The sequence below is a fragment of the Nomascus leucogenys genome, chromosome 9, assembly GCF_006542625.1.
Source record: "Nomascus leucogenys isolate Asia chromosome 9, Asia_NLE_v1, whole genome shotgun sequence".
Classification (NCBI taxonomy): domain Eukaryota; kingdom Metazoa; phylum Chordata; class Mammalia; order Primates; family Hylobatidae; genus Nomascus; species Nomascus leucogenys.
In genome coordinates, this window is record NC_044389.1 from 13,279,581 (window position 1) to 13,298,636 (window position 19,056).

General features: G+C 51.4%; 1 protein-coding gene across 1 annotated transcript in view; it reads left to right on the top strand.

Annotated features, from left to right (window-relative positions):
* Window positions 1-1,815: 1,815 nt before the first annotated feature.
* SYT2 (synaptotagmin 2) overlaps window positions 1,816-19,056 on the top strand; it is a 122,813-nt gene continuing 105,572 nt past the window's right edge. Inside the window, exon 1 of the mRNA XM_030818640.1 lies at window positions 1,816-2,078. The gene's annotated coding sequence lies outside the window, so the exon portion shown is untranslated. The remainder of the gene's footprint in view (window positions 2,079-19,056) is intronic.

Sequence of the window (19,056 nt, forward strand, 5' to 3'; positions counted from 1 at the left end):
GGCCGGTTCGCTTGGCTTGATTCCGTGCGAGGAGGCTGCAGCCCTCTTTCTGGCTGAAGTCCTGCAGATACTCATTGTTGGCATGGGGAGCAGGAAGGAGCGAATAGAGTAGAGCCAGCCCCTTTGGGGAAGCAACAAGTCCTGGAACACACCTGGCTAAGGGTGGGGGTGGTGGGTAACCTCTTTGAATGTAAAGGTCTCATTCTTAGTCCATTGTACCTTGGCTCCCCACTTCCTCCACTGCCCTTGTTATGGCTGCTCCACAGGTGAAGGGGGAGGGCCTCTGTGCCTCAGGGGCTGTGGGCACAGCTTCAGCCTGATTGAGGACTCCCCAGAGGTCTTCCCCCACCTCTTTCATAACATCCACTGAGGTGGCAGCCACTTGCCGCCTTGCTCTGAGGCAAGCCAAACTGGGGATTGTCTCCAACTGGGGATGGTCTGCCAGTAACACCTGGTATTATTGGCACAGTGATCTGAAAAGTGCCCTCCCACTGCCTCTTCTCTCCCCAAAGGCTGAATCCCACTTGTTCTTTGCATCTCCTCATATTGCATTCATTCCACCCCTCACTCACTCACCTAGTATGTATTGAAGACTGACCTCAGGCCATGTACGGTTTTGTACCCAAAAGCAAGGCAGGATGCTACAGTCCTATTATAAAAGTTAACTCCAGGCCAAGCGCAGTGGCTCATGCTTGTAATCCCAGCACTTTGACAGGTCGAAGTGGGTGGATCCCTTGAGGTCAGGAGTTCAAGACCAGCCTGGCCAACATGGCAAAACCCCATCTCTACTAAGAATACAAAAATTAGCCGGGTGTGGTGGTGCAAGTCTGTAATCCCAGCTGCTCGGGAGGCTGAGGCGGGAGAATCCCTTGAACACAGGAGACAGAGGTTGCAGTGAGCCAAGATCGCGCCACTGCACACTGCACTGCAGGTTGGGTAACAGAGTGAGACTCGTTTCAAAAAAAAAAAAACAAAAACAACGAAAAAAAAAAACAAAGAAAGTTAACTTCAAAAGAGTTAAAGTGGATATTCAAATTGTGCTGTAAGGAAGTTCTGGTGCTGCCCTGGCAGCTTCTGGGTAGTTTAGGAAGGGCTCCACTTTGCCCTTGCCACCCTTCTCTTTCTCCCAGGCCTCAAATGCCACCACTTACTGTCTGGAGCAACTTGGTCCAACGCACCATTCAGGGACTGTTTCCCCACCTGCAGACTGCCCACGCAAAATGCCCACCTTAAAGGGATGTCTTACTTATTAAGCAAACTAACATGTGTGAACACCCTGTCTTTAATAACCAGTAGCGTCCTCCTTTTCTTTCCACCGCCTTCCAGCTCCTCTCTCCTTGCCACCCTGCAGTTCTTCCTCTCCCCTCCGCCGTTCTGTTTCCACAGGCCTCAAGCATCCTCCTCTTTCTCACCCATCCTTTAGGCTCAGAAGCCCCCACCATCCAGGTGGCCACTGTAGGTAGGGGTGACCTAAGCGGAGAGGGGAGGAGGGGAGGCTAGGGGCTCAGGAATCCCAAAATGGCCATGGGGAGGGGGGCTCCTGAGCCCAATAATTTAGCCTTGAGCTGCAGTGGGTTCGGGAAGTTGGAGAGAAGGAGCTGGCTACAAAGGAGACCGGCCCTCTGGGGTGGGGAGGATAGAGCCCCTTTCCCTTCCGCCTTTGGGGAAGCCGCCTCCTTGACCTTGAGCAGGAGGCGGGAGGGCCGAGCGCCTGGGGGGCTGCGCAGAAAAGACCCGTCCCGAGGGGCAGGCCCGCCCTCCGCCTCCTCCGGGCCTCCTCCGCCTAGGTCCCCGCCCTCCCGCGCCGCTTGGTCTCCTCCCCTCACTGCAGCGCTCGCCGCGCGCGCCCATCGATCAGGCCCCCTCCCTCTGCCGCCTCGGCGCAGACTGCTAAGCTCAGCAAGTCTTGCGGCAAAGGCACTTCGGAGCCGAGTTGGGGCAGCGGTGGAGCGGGGACTTCGCGCCCCAGGGGAACGGGCGCCCCTGCGAAACCGTCGCCAGCCCAGCATCCTTGCCGTCCGACGCCCCCTCACATTGGCGACCCCGGATCTCTCCCGCCTCCTTCGGGTCGCTCTCCGGTAAGTCCATACCCCCGCCGGTGGCGGCGCGGACCTCCCTCTTCAAAGTTTCTCCTTTCCTGCTACTGAGTCGAGGGGCCACGGGGTGGTCTGGCTCCCGAGAGGTGAGTAGGGTTGGGGAAGTTTGAGGCCAAGGGGGCCGGGAGTCCGCACCGTCCTTTGGGGGAGTTTGGAAGCGTCCGGATGGAAGGTTCGTCTCGGGGAGCCGGACCCGAGGGGCGAGGAGCCGGCTCCTCTGAGGGACTGGGGCTGGGCTGGGGGCAGATTTCCTCCCGCGGTCTCCCCGCGAGTTGCTGCAGAGAGGGGCGGGCCACGCGTCCCCTGCACCGGCCGACCCTGCGCCCCCGTCCCTCTCTCCTTTCCCTGGGACGCCCCCACTCGCGTCTAGCCCAGCCCCCGCTAGCCCCAGCGGTCTCCAAGGAAGGTTCTTTTGCCCCAGTCTCAAGCTTCGGGGACCCCTGGCACCGCCGTCGTGGGAAGTGGGGCGGGGGGTGGGGTCTGGGCGCTGGGAGCCGGAGACCCTGGGTCAGGGAGAGGTTGGGGAGACAGACTCTGCAGGGGCCATCTGGAAGCAACGGGCACGAGGAGCTGGGGCAGGGGCCCAAGAAGGGGCTGGAGGCGCCCCTCCCCTCTCTCCAAATCTCATGACTCAGCACGACCTAGGACGCCCCGTCCCTGCTTCAGCTCTGTCCCCAGGGCTAGGCTCGCAGCCTGGCGGGTGCTGACAGCCCGACTCCCTTTTCTGGACTCTTCCATGTACCTTTCCCATTTGGGGTGCCCCCTTCCCCTGCCTATGTTCCTTCCCCCACCTCTGGGGCACAGGGTTTTATTTTTCAACTAAAAAGAGGAGCTTTATCGTTTCACATGCCACTAAGCCAGGCCCCCTCATCCTGTCTCCTCCTCCCTTTTCATCCCCCCATTCCACAGGTGCCTCCAGGACACCCCCAGCCCACGGCTCGTGGGGTCTCTCCTGGCAGGGCAGTGTTCTCCCCTACCCCTGGCTGAGGTGGCGGAGTAGGTGCTCTCCCCGCAGCAGGAGAAGGGAGTGCAAGGACAGAGGAGGTGCTGGCCCAGGAGGGGCCCCTGCGGTGGGGAGGGAAGGGCAGAGGCCCCGTAGGCAGGTACTCCAGGTTGGGTTGGCTTATGAGGAGGAGGAAGTCCTTAGGATCTGGGGGCGCCCAGGGAGCCAGAAAGGTGAACTGGGGTCTGACCTGGAAAGCAAAAGGGTGCCCTTCTCCCTCCCCTACTGCTGCCGCCCTGAGGGGCCTCTCCCAGGTGGAATAGATTGTCCTCCATCCAATCTATCCGGCTCCCCATAACCTGGCACTTCATTAGAGGGGGTGACAGTGAGAAGCAGGGAAGCCCTTAATCCTTTCAACCATCTCTCCCTACTTAAGACTAAGTCCAGCTTTGGGGCTGCTAGAAACATCTCTGTGACCAGCAGAGGTGCTGAAAAAAGCCATGCCCAGTGCCCCTAAGGCGGGCCCGAGTGGCAGGTGGGAGGGGGCAGGGTGGCTGTGATGCAGTGGGACGTGCCTGGCGTCCTGGTCCTGTGGAACAAGAGAGCGGTGGCCTGGCAGGCACTGCAAGCTGCAGCGTGTCAGGGCCCTGGGGGTGAGTCAGCGTCAGGGGTCCACGCCAGGCACATTGCAGCCTAGGGAGTCCAACTCCAACCCGTCTCCTCCCATGCCCCTGGAAAATGGCCAGTGCCCGCTGAACCCCGACTGAACCACCTTTCCCTCAGGGTGGCTGCCTCTGCTCTGCTTGGCTGCCAGGCAGATCCCTGGCTTCACCCTCTAGGACTCCCCCCAGAGGCTTGGCTTTTTCTGGAGACCTCTTGGGCTTAATCCTTACCTTCTCCCCTCCTTGTCTTGCCAGAGGAGGAGGAGAGGGAGGCAGAGGAAAGTGTCTAGGTTATAGCCTCACATAGACCTGGCCCACCGTCCCCTGGAGGAAGAGAGACCAGACCACTCTGCTGGGAGTCTGCTTTGTTCTGCAGTCCAGGAGCTTGTGTCCAGGGAGCTTGGGTTTTCTTTTGGGGGAAGGGGGTGATTATGCAAGAACATTTCTTTTTCAGCTTTGGGGTCTGACATCCGCAGAACATCACCAGGGGAAGCAAAAAGTGTTGGTGTTCGTAAACATTGACTTTTCGCCTAGAGAAGCTTGCAACTGGGTTCAATTTAGGACTGAAGCTGGTTTCACCTGGGCAAAGCATGTACCTTGCTGAAGACCTCGCAGGGCGGGGGAGACCCTTTATGGAGCTGGGTCTGGGCTCGCCTGCCCTCACATTGCAGCTGGAGCTCATTCTATTCCTTCTACCCTTAGGCAGCTTCCAGGCAGGTGTGACAGGGCTGTCTATGATACTGCGGACACCTGGGGGTGGGTTTTGGCGGTGACTGGAGAAGCCTCTTCCCTGCCCTTCTCAAGCCCTGGGGACCAGGTTACCCCAGTGTTCCCCAGCCCCTAGGCAAGCCTGACCTCTAGTCATTCTTTCTGCCTCCATCTGAACTTTGTCCTATCTCAATGGGGTCTCCTTTTTCTTCCCCGCCAGGCCTGTGCCGCCCTCTCAGGGGAGAGTAGATACAGGGGCAGTGAGTGCACTGGAAGCAGGGGGACAGAAGGCAGTGAGGACAGAGTGGGAGGAGGTTGGGGTTCATTTGGCTGGAAGGATGACCATCATTCCCTTCCCTGGACAGAGACATCCCCATGGATGAATTAAGGCTGCAGATGAGTAGAAACACTACTTCACTTGGCTTGGGGATTTGCTCTGTGGACTTCCCTGATCTAGGCAGGTCCTAGCTGAAGGCAGAGTATCCCCACCATTGAAGGTCCAGGGTGGTGGGGATACTCTTTAAGAACTGGAACAGCAAGCCAGAGGGAGTAATGGGGGCAGGGTCACTCAGTGCAGTGGTTAAATACGAAGCACCAAAGAATAGAGGCTGGGAGCTAGACAGGCCTGGGTTCAAATCCCAGGGCTGCTAAGTACAAAGTCTGATATTTGCAACAAGTATTTTATTAGTGAGTACCTACCATGTGCCACTGTTGTAGTCTCTCTGGGTGGGGAGGTGAGCACAGCGGCAGGCCCTACACATGTTACTGAGCCACTCAGCATCCGTTCTGCATTCATTCCACTATTGCATTTTGAGAATCTATGCTAGGCAATGGAGATCAGGTGGGAACAAAACACCTGTTTCTTGCCCTCGTGGCATTTACAATCTAGTGCATACCACACAATTAGATAATTACATAAAGAATTCATCATGACTGTGCCAAGAGTTATGAAGGTATGTAGGATGCTTCGAGAGCATGTAACAGGATGATCTGACAATGCCTGCACAGTTTTCTCTATAGAACAGAGGTAATGATGCTTAACTCTCAGGGTAGAATTGTAGAACTGATAACTATTCGTGTTATTTTAGAAGTAGCCCCTGGCCCACCAGACAGATGCAGTTCTAAATTCCTTACGTGAATAATCCATCCATAGGCAACAAGTTGATTCTTCATCTTCCACTCGGTCAGAGAAGCCGGGCCAGAGAAGCTGGGATTCAGTTATGGCTTCTCCTGGGCTCCAGAAGCCTGTGATAAATAATATAGTTTCATTGGAGAAACATGAAGTCAGAAATTTTTTTCTAAGTGGCAGTATAGTGACTACAGCCAGATTGCCAGGGTTCATCCTGGTTCTGCCACTTGCTGTGATTTTGGGCAAGTCAATCACACTCTGTTTTTTAGTCTTCCCATCTGTAGAATGGAGCTAAAATTTGTAACTATGACGTAGGTTGTTCTTGGTGAGGATGAAATGGGTTAATTCCTGCAAAGCGTGTAGAACAGTGCCTGGCGTGGGAGGACTAAGTGCTTTCCATCCTTGCGTGGCCTGTGTGCTCCTTTTCCTGCCCACACACAGAACACTGTCTTGGATTCTCCAGCTGGAGGGAGCACTGTCCACCTTTGATATTCTTAAAACTCAAGGAAAGGAGTTGCCTTCACCGTCTTGGTGGTCAATCCCGCGTTTCATCCCCCTCGCTCGAAGACAGTTCTTTATGCCTAATGAGTCTTTTCTTGCCAAAGCTTGATTTCTGGGAAGGATTTGTCCCAGCAATCCTTCATTTTCATCTCTGGAACTGACAGTTCAAGGAAGTAGCCAGAGTGATGGGTAAATTTGGATCCAGGCCCACAGGGACCTGACAGTCAATGTGAGACTGGAGGGCAGGGGAACACCTAGCTGCCAGCCCCCTCCCCTAGAGAGGCTGAGTCTAAAATTAAACATCCAGAAGGACTCCCCAGGCCAGGTGCAGTGGCTCATGCCTGTAATCCCAGCCCTTTGGGAGGCTGAGGTGGGAGGATCGCTTGAGCCCGGGAATTCCAGAGCAGGCTGGGCAACATATGGAGACCCTGTCTCTACAAAAAATTTAAAAATTAGCTGGGCATGGTGGCACACCAGGTTAAGCAGGAGGATCGCTTGAGCCCAGGAGGTCAAGACTGCAGTGAGCTATGGTCATGCCACTTCACTTCAACCTGGAAGACAGTGAGATCTGGTCTCAAAAAATAAAAAAGGACTCCCAAATCCAAGACAAGCAGTAGATATTGTAGAAGCTTCCTCCCTGGATCATTTTCAGTTGAGGATAAAGTCCCCGCTGGCTGAGTGCCAGGAAGGAGGTTAGATTCTGAAAGCCCCTCACACTTAAGGAAGTAGGATGTGAGTAGCTGGGCCCATTAAAATGGTCAAGCAGCCTCCAAATCTGAAAGAAAGGGGGGTTACCTGCTGCTGTAAAGTCAGGAGAGGCCCTTCTTTGGCCAGTTTAGCCGAGGACCTCAGGATTTCAGCTTTTGCTGTCAGTAACACTAAGCATCAGGCATAAGAAAGGGCAAAGTAAGTGTGGGTCCCGCACAACAGGGAACCTCAGGGCTCCTCCCTGCCCCACTCCCTGCGCCTCCCGCCCGCTCACCTGCTCCGGGATAGAGCGGCTCACTAGGGCGGTCAAGCTCTCATCACTGCAGTCCTTGGCTACGCCATTGCTGTCCCCACTTTACAATGAAGGGGCAAAGGCCCAGAGGAGTTGTGTGGTTGTTCAAAATCCCCAGATCATAGGCGCTTTGCGGGGGCCTTCCAGGCCACAGCAGCTGAGTGGTCAGAATCCTTCCTTCTCTCCTCGCCGCTTCTCACCAGCTCTACCTATGGCAAATGGAGCCCGAGAATACAGGTGCGGGTCCTTGGGATGAGGCCACTAACGCATTGAGTAGAAGCAGGAGGCTGGGTGATTGAAATCAGGCAGCAGCCTTTACAAAAATGAGGCAGTGATTCCTTGGAGGAATTGAATCAGCTCTCCCTCCCTGGTGTTGGGTTTCTTTGCGCTCTCCATAAGGGCTCTGGCACCTCCTTTAGGAACACCTGCTCTGAAGCAAGGAGGGAGGCCCCAGGGTGGGCAGTCTTGAGTGCATGATGGGACACCCCGCTGAATCCAGACCTGCTCCAGCCTCGGCAGCCCTATCTGTGATGGCATGCTGATGTCATCAGCACCAAAAGCCCCTGCAGGTTTCAACTCGGCAATTAAATGGCTCTTCTGAAGCCCAGCAGCTGTGTGTGTGTGCATGTTTGTGCACATGTGTGTATTCAGGGTCCTAGGGGTGGGCTGGGGAGGAGGGCTCCTTGCAATGGCAGGGAGAATGGAAGTTAGTGGGTGTGTGACTGCTTCTCTCCTTCGGAGACTCCAGACCTGAGAAGTCAGATCCCTATGGGACTCACAGCCCAAAAGTCAACCCTTGCGTGCAGGTGTAGCCAGAGTCTAAACTCAGCCTGAGCCAGAGCACCCCATTCCTTCCTTATTTCCTACTTTCCTCCCCGCTTTTCCTCCACGTTCCACTCCAATGCACTAAGCACCTACTCTGTAAAAGCCACCTGGGATGTAAAGGGGAACTCAAAATAACCGTGTCTGCTCTATCAGCCTGGGCGCTCCCCAAGGCCAGGGCATGTGGTTCCTCCTCCTCCTCTGGGTCCCCCCCAGCCCCCAAAGTAGAGTTCTGAAGCTGGGAGCATTGGTGGTGGCTGGTGCAGAGTGACAGGGCTCCCAGATGCTCTCCAACCCCAGGATAGGGGTTGATAGCCTGTCAACACAAGGCTTTCCTCAATCACAAATCTCGCTTCACTTCCTCCCTTCCCCTGCAGAGAAACTAGAAGCCCAAGGGCCTCATCACTGGACAGTCTGGGACCAGGAGAGGACAGCAGCTGGGTGGGGAGTCAGGAAAGCTCCCCCGAGGCATTTGTCAGGTGCCTCTCAGTAAGGCAGGGAGTCCTCAGACCATGGAGAACTCTGGCACGACTTCCCATAATTGGGTTGATACGGTGGCTCTGGAATTTAGTAATTAGGGAATATTGCAATTAGAGACGGAATTTACCCATTACTATTCCATACATCTTAATACAGGGTGTAAGTGGTTGTAACTGTGAGCTTGGCACTAGGCAGATGGGAAAATAGAAGTGAAAGGAGAAATGGGATGAGGGAGGGAGGGGATGGGAGGAGCTTAACCCTTTCCATACCCAAGTAGACTGAAGGAACAGCCTGGGGGTGATGCAGGGCTAGGGCGAGCCCAGCAGCCCATCGCATTTGTAAGAGATGACCGAGGCAAAAATCACAGGCTCCCTCCGGACCTTCTGCTTCTTTAGCTCAGGTAGGATCAGATGCAGGGCTTGGCAGGGGTTAGGAGAGTGGTGATGGAGGCCAAGAGGTAGAGGCTGCAGGGGAGAAGGGCTCTTCTCCCAGTTTCCTGCTCAGCTGTGGAGAAACAGAGAAGAGGGTTGTAACCACCTGCAGTAGTGTGCATGTGAGAGAGAGGAGAGGGTACCTTGTACCTTCATCTCTCCCTCCCCACTTGTTCCTTCCCCCACCCTTCTTTTTACTCCCTTCCTCACTCCTACTCTTAGCTCCATTTTCCTCTGAAGTCAAATGAGGCATTTGTGTTAGTGCAGGTCTGAGCTGGGTAGGGCCATGTGTATGGGCGGCGGGGGGTGGGGGAGCGGTGGCGGGCGGTGTGGGGGGGTGGTAGCGTCAAAGGGGTGGTGCTCCCCAAGGTCAGCCAGTGCTCTGAGCTCCAAAGACCTTCCCAGAGAACCTCTGCTCCCTAAGGGCTGGATGGTTTGAGAGAAATCTCTCTTCCTCACCATTGATTCCAGTCTGAACTAATGGTCCAGATGTGTTGGACATGTCCTTCCTCTTCTACAAAGTGACTGGGGAAGCAGTTTTTATGCTATTTGTAGAAAGGAAGCATTTTCTGGAGTGGGGCCTCCCTTGCTTCTGCTACACCTTAACTCCTAGATTAGAGGAGAGCTGTGAGGCTGCAAGGAAGGGGGCCTGGAGAAGGGCTTGGGCTGAGGGTGGTAGAGGTCTCCTTGTCTTCTGCCTCCTGTGTTTATTTGGAGAAAAGCCCATTTAACAAATGCGCAGGTCTTTACCTCTATCCCTCTTGGGGCTGTCTGACCTCCTATTTTCATTGTCTGCCATGGATCTTTCATTGTACCAACTCAGATGGACCAAGTGACCGGCCCGGTCATAGGGCCTGAGATGGGATATTAGGAGACGGGGTGGAGGCCTGCAAGCAGGAGGAGAGGGGTTCACCCAGGCAACACTCTAGGAGTGCAGGAAGGATGAACAAGAACCTATTGGTTAAGTGCTGTTGGGTCTTGGAGGGAAGCAGACCTAGGACTGAAATCCATCTTCACCACTAGGAGCCAAGAAGAGTTACAGGTAAACCCCAGGAAACTCAAGGGTGGCTGTGGCTAGGATCAGTGTTAGCGGGAAGCATGGAGTTAATTGGCTGTGGGAGGGCTCCCTCTCCCAGTTTGACTCTCCCACAAGTAGGAAAAGGCATCACTTTAATAAGGCTGCCCTGGTTCCAAATCAATCCTGGCATTGCAGGAGGCGACGGGGGGAAGCACAGCTGAGAAATTGGATTAGCTCTTTGATGCTGGGAACTGTGCTGGCTGCTGCTGCAGGAGGCAGGGAAGCATCTAGAACTAAGCCTGCCATTGGCAAGCCAGCCCCAGATGTCTGAGGCTTCCCAGGGAGGCATGCTCCGCCCCCATCAGGTCTACTGGTAGAGGGCAGCAGGGGTGCCCTGGGGCAGACAGTAATAGAAGCCCAGGTCCTCACCACTGCAAAGCTGGAGGTGTCTTCAGGCCTCCCCTGGAGTAGATCATGAGCCCCAAAGACCTCAGGAGGTGAGGCAATGGGGAAGGGGCAGAGGAGAGGCCCCCTCAGCATGTTCTGTAGGGCATAACCTAAGCAGCGTGTGTATGGCTGGGAGTCAGATGGCCTAGGTTCAAACCAAGACTGCCACTTCCTGCCTGTGTGTCCCTGGGCAAGTTACTTAAACTTTCTGAACTTCGGGGTCCTCATCTGAAAATGGAGACAGTAACATGCAGGGAACGGGCCCTTGTGAAGTTTACCTTATAGCAGTAATCAAGATGCAGGCCACAGGTCCCTGGGAGTCCCTGAGAATTTTCAGGGGGGGTCCATAAGGTCAAAGCGGTTTTCATGATGGCAATAAAGTTATTTGCCATTCCCATGCTTGACATTGATGGTGCTAAAGCAGTGGTGGGTGAAGCTGCTGGCCCCTTAACGTGAATCAAGGTAATAGTATCACACTGCACCCGTCTTTGTGTTCTTCCACACCACACACCTGCTAAGCAAAGTAATTGGTAAATAACGAAATGCCAGTTTCACTTAAGAATGTCTTCTTTTCATGAAGCAGCAAAGATTATAATTATATTGAACCTTGATTCTGGAGTGCATATCTTTTTAATATTCTCTGATGGAATGAGAAGTACACATAAAGCACTTCTGCTTCTTACAGAAATATTACACAATAATTTCTCAAATAAGCAAGTGAACAGTGCCCATCACCTATGCATCTCTTTGAGTTGCAGGCTGAACTAGCCATTTTTCCATGGGATACCATTTTATCTGAAAGAGCGACCAACAAACTCCAGTTATTCAGACTTGTGTGTTGAGCAGGCATTTTTGCAAAAATGAATGAAGTGAGCTTGTCACTTCCAGAAAAACAACTGGCAGTATTTGCGTCCAATGATAAAATTCAAGCTTTCAAGCAAAAATTAGAATTTTGGAAAACTCACACATATTACTATGAAAAGGACTTTTGTGATAAGGTCAGTGGGAATATTAATAGATGTGATTTGTTAATATTGTTTAATGAAATTCATCAATATTTGAAAGATCTGCACAATTCGGCAAACCAATATCTTCCAAATGATAAATGAATGATGTCACAAAATCATGCACAGAGGCAAACACGCATTCCAAGTGCAAGGTTTCAGATTCCCCGCTGCAGCCAGTCTTTAAGAAGCTACCACTTGGGGAGTATTGATGTCATATCAAAGAAAAATATCCACAATGATCTGAAAAGGCTTTATTAAATACCCCTCCCCTTTCCAGTTACATGTCTGAGTGAGTTTCGATTTTCTTTCATCTTTCTTTTTTTTTTTTTTTTTTTTTTTTTTTTGAGACAGAGTCTTGCTCTGTCGCCCAGGCTGGAGTGCAGTGGCACTATCTTGGCTCACTGCAAGCTCCGCCTCCTGGGTTCACGCCATTCTCCTGCCTCAGCCTCCCGAGTAGCTGGGACTACAGGCACCCGCCACCACGCTCGGCTAATTTTTTGTATTTTTAATAGAGATGGGGTTTCACCGTGTTAGCCAGAATGGTCTTGATCTCCTGACCTCGTGATCCGCCTGCCTTGGCCTTCCAAAGTGCTGGGATTATAGGTGTGAGCCACTGCACCCGGCCTTTCTTTCATCTTTCAATCAAAGTAATGTATTGCAGACAGACCTAACACCGAAGTTGGTATAAGACTTTAGCTACCTTCTAGTAAACCACACATTAAAGAGATTTGCAATGATGTGAAACAGGGCCTCCTTCTTACTAATTTTACTAGAGGAAACGTCTACTATATATTTTTTCGGTCTTGGAAAATATAGTTCTTATTAAATATGTTGTATTAACAGGTAATGAGTTACTATTGTATTTTGAGCTAATTTAGAAATTTCTCAGTTTTAATTTTGAATATGGTAACTACAGATGGATCTAACTTACATAAGAAAATGCTTTTGGAGGGTCCTCAATAAACAGGTCTTAGAACCAAGAGGTTTGAGAACCACTGTCCTAGGTGAAGCCCAGCCCAGAGCCGGGCACACAGTGAATGCTTGGTAAGGACCGCATGCTCCCCCAGAGTGCCGGGCTTCATGTCACAGGGCAGAACCTGGGGGCATTCTCTGTATCTCAGAAGTCCAGGGTCAGCCTGGCAGCCTTGCTGGGCAGGCTGCAGGGAACAGAATGGTCCAGTGCTGCACGGGGTGGAGGGAGCCCAGGGAGCACCTAGCCCCTGGCTTCCAGGTAGCCTCTGGGGATGAGGCTCCCTCCAGAGCTGCCTGGAGAGGGGAGCTTTTCTTGGAGTTGGGAGAGAGGGGTATCTAGGGAGAGTCTCCCTTGACTGCCCCAACCCCTGCCTTCACCAGAGCAACCCTGCGTTTATCTGCCTTGCATATTGAGGTTCTTATACTGGAATTCTCTTAAGCTTCTGTTTAAAGGAAGGGGTTTGAGGCTTCCCAAAGATTTCAAAACTTTGTAGTCCAGCTCTTTATTTTAAAGACAAGGCCTAGAGAGGGAATGTGACTTCTCAAAGAATACATGGCAAGCAATCAACTCTGCGGTGATCAAGGCAAAACTGACATATGAGACCATGCTGGATGGAGCCTCTTAGCCGGTAGAGCCCAGTGCCTGTGCAGCAGGAACTCAGCAAATATTCACACACTGGATAAAAAAGCTTCCTGTATATTCTCTCGTTTTTTCTTTATAACAAGCCTGAGCTTTATTGAAGTATAATTTATAGATCATAATATTCACCTGGTTTAAGTGTACAAGTCAGTGATTTTTAATAAATTTACAACATTATACAGCTATCACTACAATCCAGTTTTAGAGTACATGATCTATTACACCTATTTACAGAGAAAAATAGTCCCAGAAAGGTAAATAAATGTCCTCAAGGTGACACTGCTGTTGGGTGGCAGGATAACATCCAGATTCAAGTTTGTCTGTCCCAGTGCCACACCCTGCTCATGCTGCACACTGCAGAGAAGGGAGTCAGGTGGTCCACTGTTTGGGGACCATGGACAAATGCCCTGCTGCAGGCTGGTGTTTGTGGGACTCTCTCTAGAGCTGGTTGTGCCAGTCCAATTTGGGCACTGGAGGCTGGGTGCAGTGGCTCACACCTGTAATCCCAGCACTCTGAGAGGCCAAGGCAGGAGGATCACTTGAGCCCAGGAGTTCAAGACCAGTCTGGGCAACATAGCAAGACCCCATCTCTACAAGTAATGAAAAAAATTAGCTGGACGTGGTGGCATGCTTGTATTCCCAGCTACATGGGAGGCTGAGGTGAGAGGATCTCTTGAGCCCAGGAAGTTGAGGCTGCAGTGAACCAAGATCATGCTGCTGCACTATACTCCAGCCTGGGCAACAGGGCAAGACCCTGTGTCTCAAAAAAAAAAAAAAAAGACAATTTGGTTACTGATTCTATCCACACAGCTCTGGATGCAGAGGAAACCTGGATCCCAGCCCCCTCAGAACTTAAATCCTCCACAAATGGGGGACCTGAAGTGCTTCCCTTGGCCTGTCTTTCATAGGGGACCTAAAGCACCTCATTGAGCAGCCCCTCTAAGAGTTGCCTGCTGGAAAGTACAATCTCTAGGAAGTAAAATCAGTCCTTAACCCTGGTGACCCCTAACAGTGAGGAAGTTCTTCCTTGTGTCTAGCCACATTCTTCTTGCTGTACTAAGTGCCTATTTCCTATTCCTATCCACCCTTCCTGTTCTGCCTGGTGAGTCTGGGGGTCGGTGTACATAGTTCAGAGGCGACAGAGAAAAGCTGAGAGCTGGATGGAGAGTCTGGACTGTCTGCCTAGACAACTGCCTGCCGTAGTTACCATTTAGCACCCCGACCTCCAAGGATGACTGCTTTTTTCACAGGAAGGCCAGGCAGTCCTCATGTCCCTTCTGTGGCTTTTGTGGCTCTGGCACTGAGAGAATGTGGTCAGTTCTTCCTGGGAGGATGAGTGGAGTGGAGGGGGGAGGCTCTGCAGGATGGTGGAGGAGCCACCTTCAGACGAGGTCAGATGTCTACCCAGGCATACCTGGCGTAACGGGGAGCACACGTCTCTCTGCTCTTCAGCGGGCACAGGGCTGGGTAATTGATTGCCCTGGCACGTGGCTCCTTCTCCAGCTTGGCCAACCTTGACTGTACTGCTATCCAGGTGCCTCTCTGTAGGGGCTGCTTCTAGCGCCCATTTTAGACCAGGCATGGGGAAAGACCTAGAAATGGTAACAGATGAAAGGAAGGGTATTCCCTGTGGTGAGAGGGGTCACTTGAGCAGAGTGAACTTTCCTTGGGGGGTGGTGAGACCCTGGACTCTGCCCTGTGGAGGTCATCCAGCTAACGCAGGAACCGGGTCCCTGATCCTTCACCCTCCCCGCATCCCCTGCTGTGTTTTCTTTCCCTCTGGCTCCTCCTGTCCATACCAAGGAGCTGTGTTGCAGACAGACCCTGGGCCTGGCAGCTATCAGCAAGGAAGAAATCAATAGTGAATGTGGGAGTGCTTGGAGGCAGACTGGAGCAGTCTTCCTAGGGTAGGGTTTTCTTTTTATAAATTTAACATTTTATTTTTTCCAGCTCTATTGAGGTGTAATTGACAAATAAAAATGGTATATATTCAAGATGCACAATGTAATGATCTGACATACATATACCTTATATGGTGATTATTACAATCAAATTAATCAGCACACCCATCAGCACACATAGTTGCTGCGTGTGTGTCCGTGTGTGTCAGTGGTGAGGACACCTAAAGCAGGTCGAGACCCCTGGGACCCTGAGTCCTGGGAAACAAGGCTCTGGCTCTTTTCCTCTCCTGAATAAACTAGACAGATTCCTCAAACAGCCCCTTCTGGGTCTTGGCCATTGCCCTACTTTCAGAGAGCATTTCCTTCTTGCGTGGGGTTTGCAGCAAGTCAGGACATTCGGCTCAGAGTAGGGAAGACTCACAACTTTACACAAGTTCATGCACCAATGCTAACAGGCCACACACATGGCTCTTGGCAGGTTGCCCATGGGCAGAGGTGCCTCCTCTCACATTCCTTGGAAAGTGAGGATGAAATTGAACCTGAGGCCTTATCTCCAGCTGGAAGAAGACTGCTCGGGTGATGCTGGCCCCGTCTCCTGGTCCACACGCCACTTCCCAGCTGGGCTCAGGACTGCTCCATGTGGGATCCTAGGCTGGGTTCTGGCTCAGTGCCTTGTAGTTATATGGTTTGCTTGCAGACTTTGGACCTGTGGCTTCCCCAACCATTGCTGCCTTTCCAGACCCTGTGGCAGCTGCCATCTGCCATTAGGACCTAATGCGCTCAGTGAAGCTTGCTCAGCTGCGGCCGTTAGTGGAACACTTTCAGGAGGCAGCATTGATAGGGGCTGTTGTCCTCAGAAATGGGGGCTTTGGTGGGAAGGTGAATGAGACCATGTGTCTGGGACCAAAGTTTGGGACTTAAGTCACTGTCCTAATGACAGAGGTGGTGGGGGAAAGGTGATGGGGAAGAAAGGCATGGATGAAAGCAAGTAGACTCATCAAATCCTTGCACCAATGTGAAGAGCTCACCTGATCCCCCTGCTTCAAATACATCCCATAGTGCTAAGATGCCTTTTTTGTGTCCAAAGTTCTGTAGAGAAGGAAAATTCATGACATTACCTCTACTCCCTCCTCAGTGTTGGGGCCAGGACTAGAAGCTGGGACCCCTGGCCTTGCAGCTTTTCATCTGTGTGACATTGGTCAGGCTCCCAAGTGCCTCAGGCCGCACTTCCCTAGGCTCCCACTCAGTCATTCATTCATTTATCCAAGGAACACATTCGTGGAGCAAGCTCTCTGTGCAACTGTGATGAAGACGGAACAGACAGTTCCTGCCCTCGTGCCTCTTACAGGCAGAGGGAAGCAAGACATTAAACAAAATAATCACACGATTGTTTATTTAATTACAATTACTTAGTTACAATTATGATCATTTGCATGAAGTAAAAAGTGCTTAATGCTCTGAGGGTTTATAATGGGGGCTTAGCAGGGCAGGGAACATGATGAGTGCATGGCCACCATGATGCTTGGGCTCTGCGGGCAGCCACCATAGGCATCCTGGGTCTTTTCATGGGGTGTCAGGTCCACTCTCTGGCACTGCCAGGGGTGTGTTCACCTGGTACATACATTACACCACCCCTGGAAAGGTGAATAGGAAGAGTTCTGAGCTGGGAGGCACGATTTGGGTTGTAAAGAGGACTGGAATTTCTGGCTCTGCCTCTAGTTCCCCAGGTGACAATGAACTTGTCACTTTCTCTCTTTTCTGTGTTGCATCCTTTGTAAAATGAGGACATTTGACTAGAAAAATCCCTGAAGTCCCTTCTCAGAGTCTCAGAAAAACATTAGACGTTTCCAAAGGCAAACTATAGTTTTTCCACTGGAGACTGAGAAAGGAATTTAGAAACAGGGCTGAAAAGGCCACCAACTCCAGAGAGCAGGAGGGAGGAGGAGAAGAACAAGCCTAGAGTCAGGGGACCGTGGTATCACAAATGGAGGAGTGCGCATGGCAGATGCATCCCCAGGGTATCTGGACTCAGGGATGGAGATATGGCAGGAGAAGGCTGCTGTCATTGCACTGAAGGTGCAGCTAGAGCAATGGTTGGGAACTGCAACGAGAAGAGTTTAGATTAGATATTAGGCAGCACTTTCTTGCTTATAGCTCTGAGACAACTGGCAGGTGATTAAAGAGGTGTAAGGGAGAGTGTCATATAAATGTTTCAGAAAAGCAGAGAAAGAGCCTTTCAGAGGGAGATGTTTTGCATGGAGGCAGGGGCGATAGATGACCTTACAAGGTCTCTTCCTCAGACAAGTCCATGAGTCTCTTCTTCTCACGTTGCCACTGATGTCAGTCTGTCTGGATGTCTGTGAGAGGAAGATGTCAGGTCCCCTTGGAAATGAATTTTTGACCATAAACTATCCCCAATTCACATCTCTCGATGACACATGTGGCTAACTGTGCAGTTGTCACACTCAATCAAATCGAGTTCAATTACACCTTTGCTCTCTTGTCCTGCTGTAATATAAATATGGCTCTGAGAAGTGTGTTAGTTGCTGACAGTGTGGGAGCTGGGGAGGCTGGGTTTGGAGGCTAAGGGATGCCAGGGAGTTTCATGTTTCAGACCTAGAAACAAGGGCTGGAGATGGGTTCCTTGAGGTTGTGGGATTCGGCTGCCGTGAAGCCTTTTCTTCAGGAAGCCCTGAGGCAGTTATATCTCTAGATCAAGGTGATGGGTCAGATGCCTTCCCAAGGGTCCTTTGTGTCCTTGGACTTTTTGTTGTTGTTACCAGTGGTCGCAGGTTCTCCCTGTGTGTGTGAGCAGGGGTGTATTGCATTAATGCATGTGTGTGTCTGCAGATTACAAAAGGTCCAATGACAGCTTGCTTTCCACTTCTACTGAGGAAGGTGCTCTACACCTTCAAAAAATGGTTCATAAGGTCACAAAGGTATGGGATTAACCTATAACTTGAAGGATTTTAGGTAGATATAAGGAGGAATTTTCAAACACTAAATATGGTTAGATATTGTAACAAAAGACTAAGCAGGGGGCGAGACCTCCCTCAAAGAGAAGAGTGGTCTGGGATAGGATAGACACGGAGAAAAGATAAATTGACCATCATGATTCCTTCCAGCCAAGGGTTTATATGAGTGTGGGTATAGACATGTTGGAGAGAGGAACGTATGCACAGTTGTCAACCAGTTAACTTATATAAATATATTAAAGTGTCAGGGGGAAGAGGAGGAGGAGGAAGGAAAGGAGGAGGAAGGGAGAGGAGAGGGAGAGGGAGGAATAAGAAGGGGAAAAAGAGGAACAAAGAGAAGAAGGAAGAGGAGGAGGAGGAGGGAAAGGATGAGGAGGTGGTGGTGTTGAATAATGCTGAACATAATAGGGCTTAGCAGGGCGGAACCCCTTCCTTTATCAGTGCCATAATGTTATTGCTGGAATCAGGGATGCTGTGTGGCTCTGTGTGTGTGTGTAAATTCAGCCTCAGGAGACTTCAGTTATGATAATCAAGCCTGCAATAGGGCAGGCAGGTGCCCCTCACCACGTGGGCAGGCTGCCCACTTAAATTCAGGATTCTGTGCATCACCTACTAAAACAGCCTCTTTGTATGTGGTCTGTTTACACATGCTGAACATTTGCCCTGCCAGCAAGCCACAGTCATCCACCCTCAATATTGAAGGGAGAAGAGTCCAAGCCTTGTGAAGAATGCAGCTTCTAGATTCTTTCAGCAGGAATGCCAGTCTGGGGCTCAGGATGGACTCAGCTCCTTTTTTCTAACACAAATCTGATACCATTACACATGTATCCCAGGGGTATCTAAGGATTTATGCTAGAAAATGCATAAGACTCTGATATGACTTGGATGTTCCCCCCCTCCAAATCACTTGTTGAAGTGTGATCCCCAGTGTTGGAAGTGGGGCCAGGTGGGAGGTGTTTGGGTAATGGGGTCAGATCCCTCATGAATGGCTTGGTGTCCTCCTCATGGTAATGAGTGAGTTCTTGCTCTGAGTTCATGAGAGATCTGGATGTTTAAAAGTGTGTGGCACCACCCCCCACCTTGTCTGGCTCTTGACATGTGATGTGCCTGCTTGCCCTTCCACCTTCCACCATGATTGTAGGCTTTCTGAAATCCTCCCAGAAGCAGATGCTGGTGCAATACTTCTTATACAGCCTGAAGCACCATGAGCCAATTAAACATCTTTTAAAAATATAACTTACCAGCCTCAGGTATTTCTTTGTAGCAATGCAAAAATGGACTAATACAATCTCACCAACAAGAGGAGGAATGGACAGTGCATCTT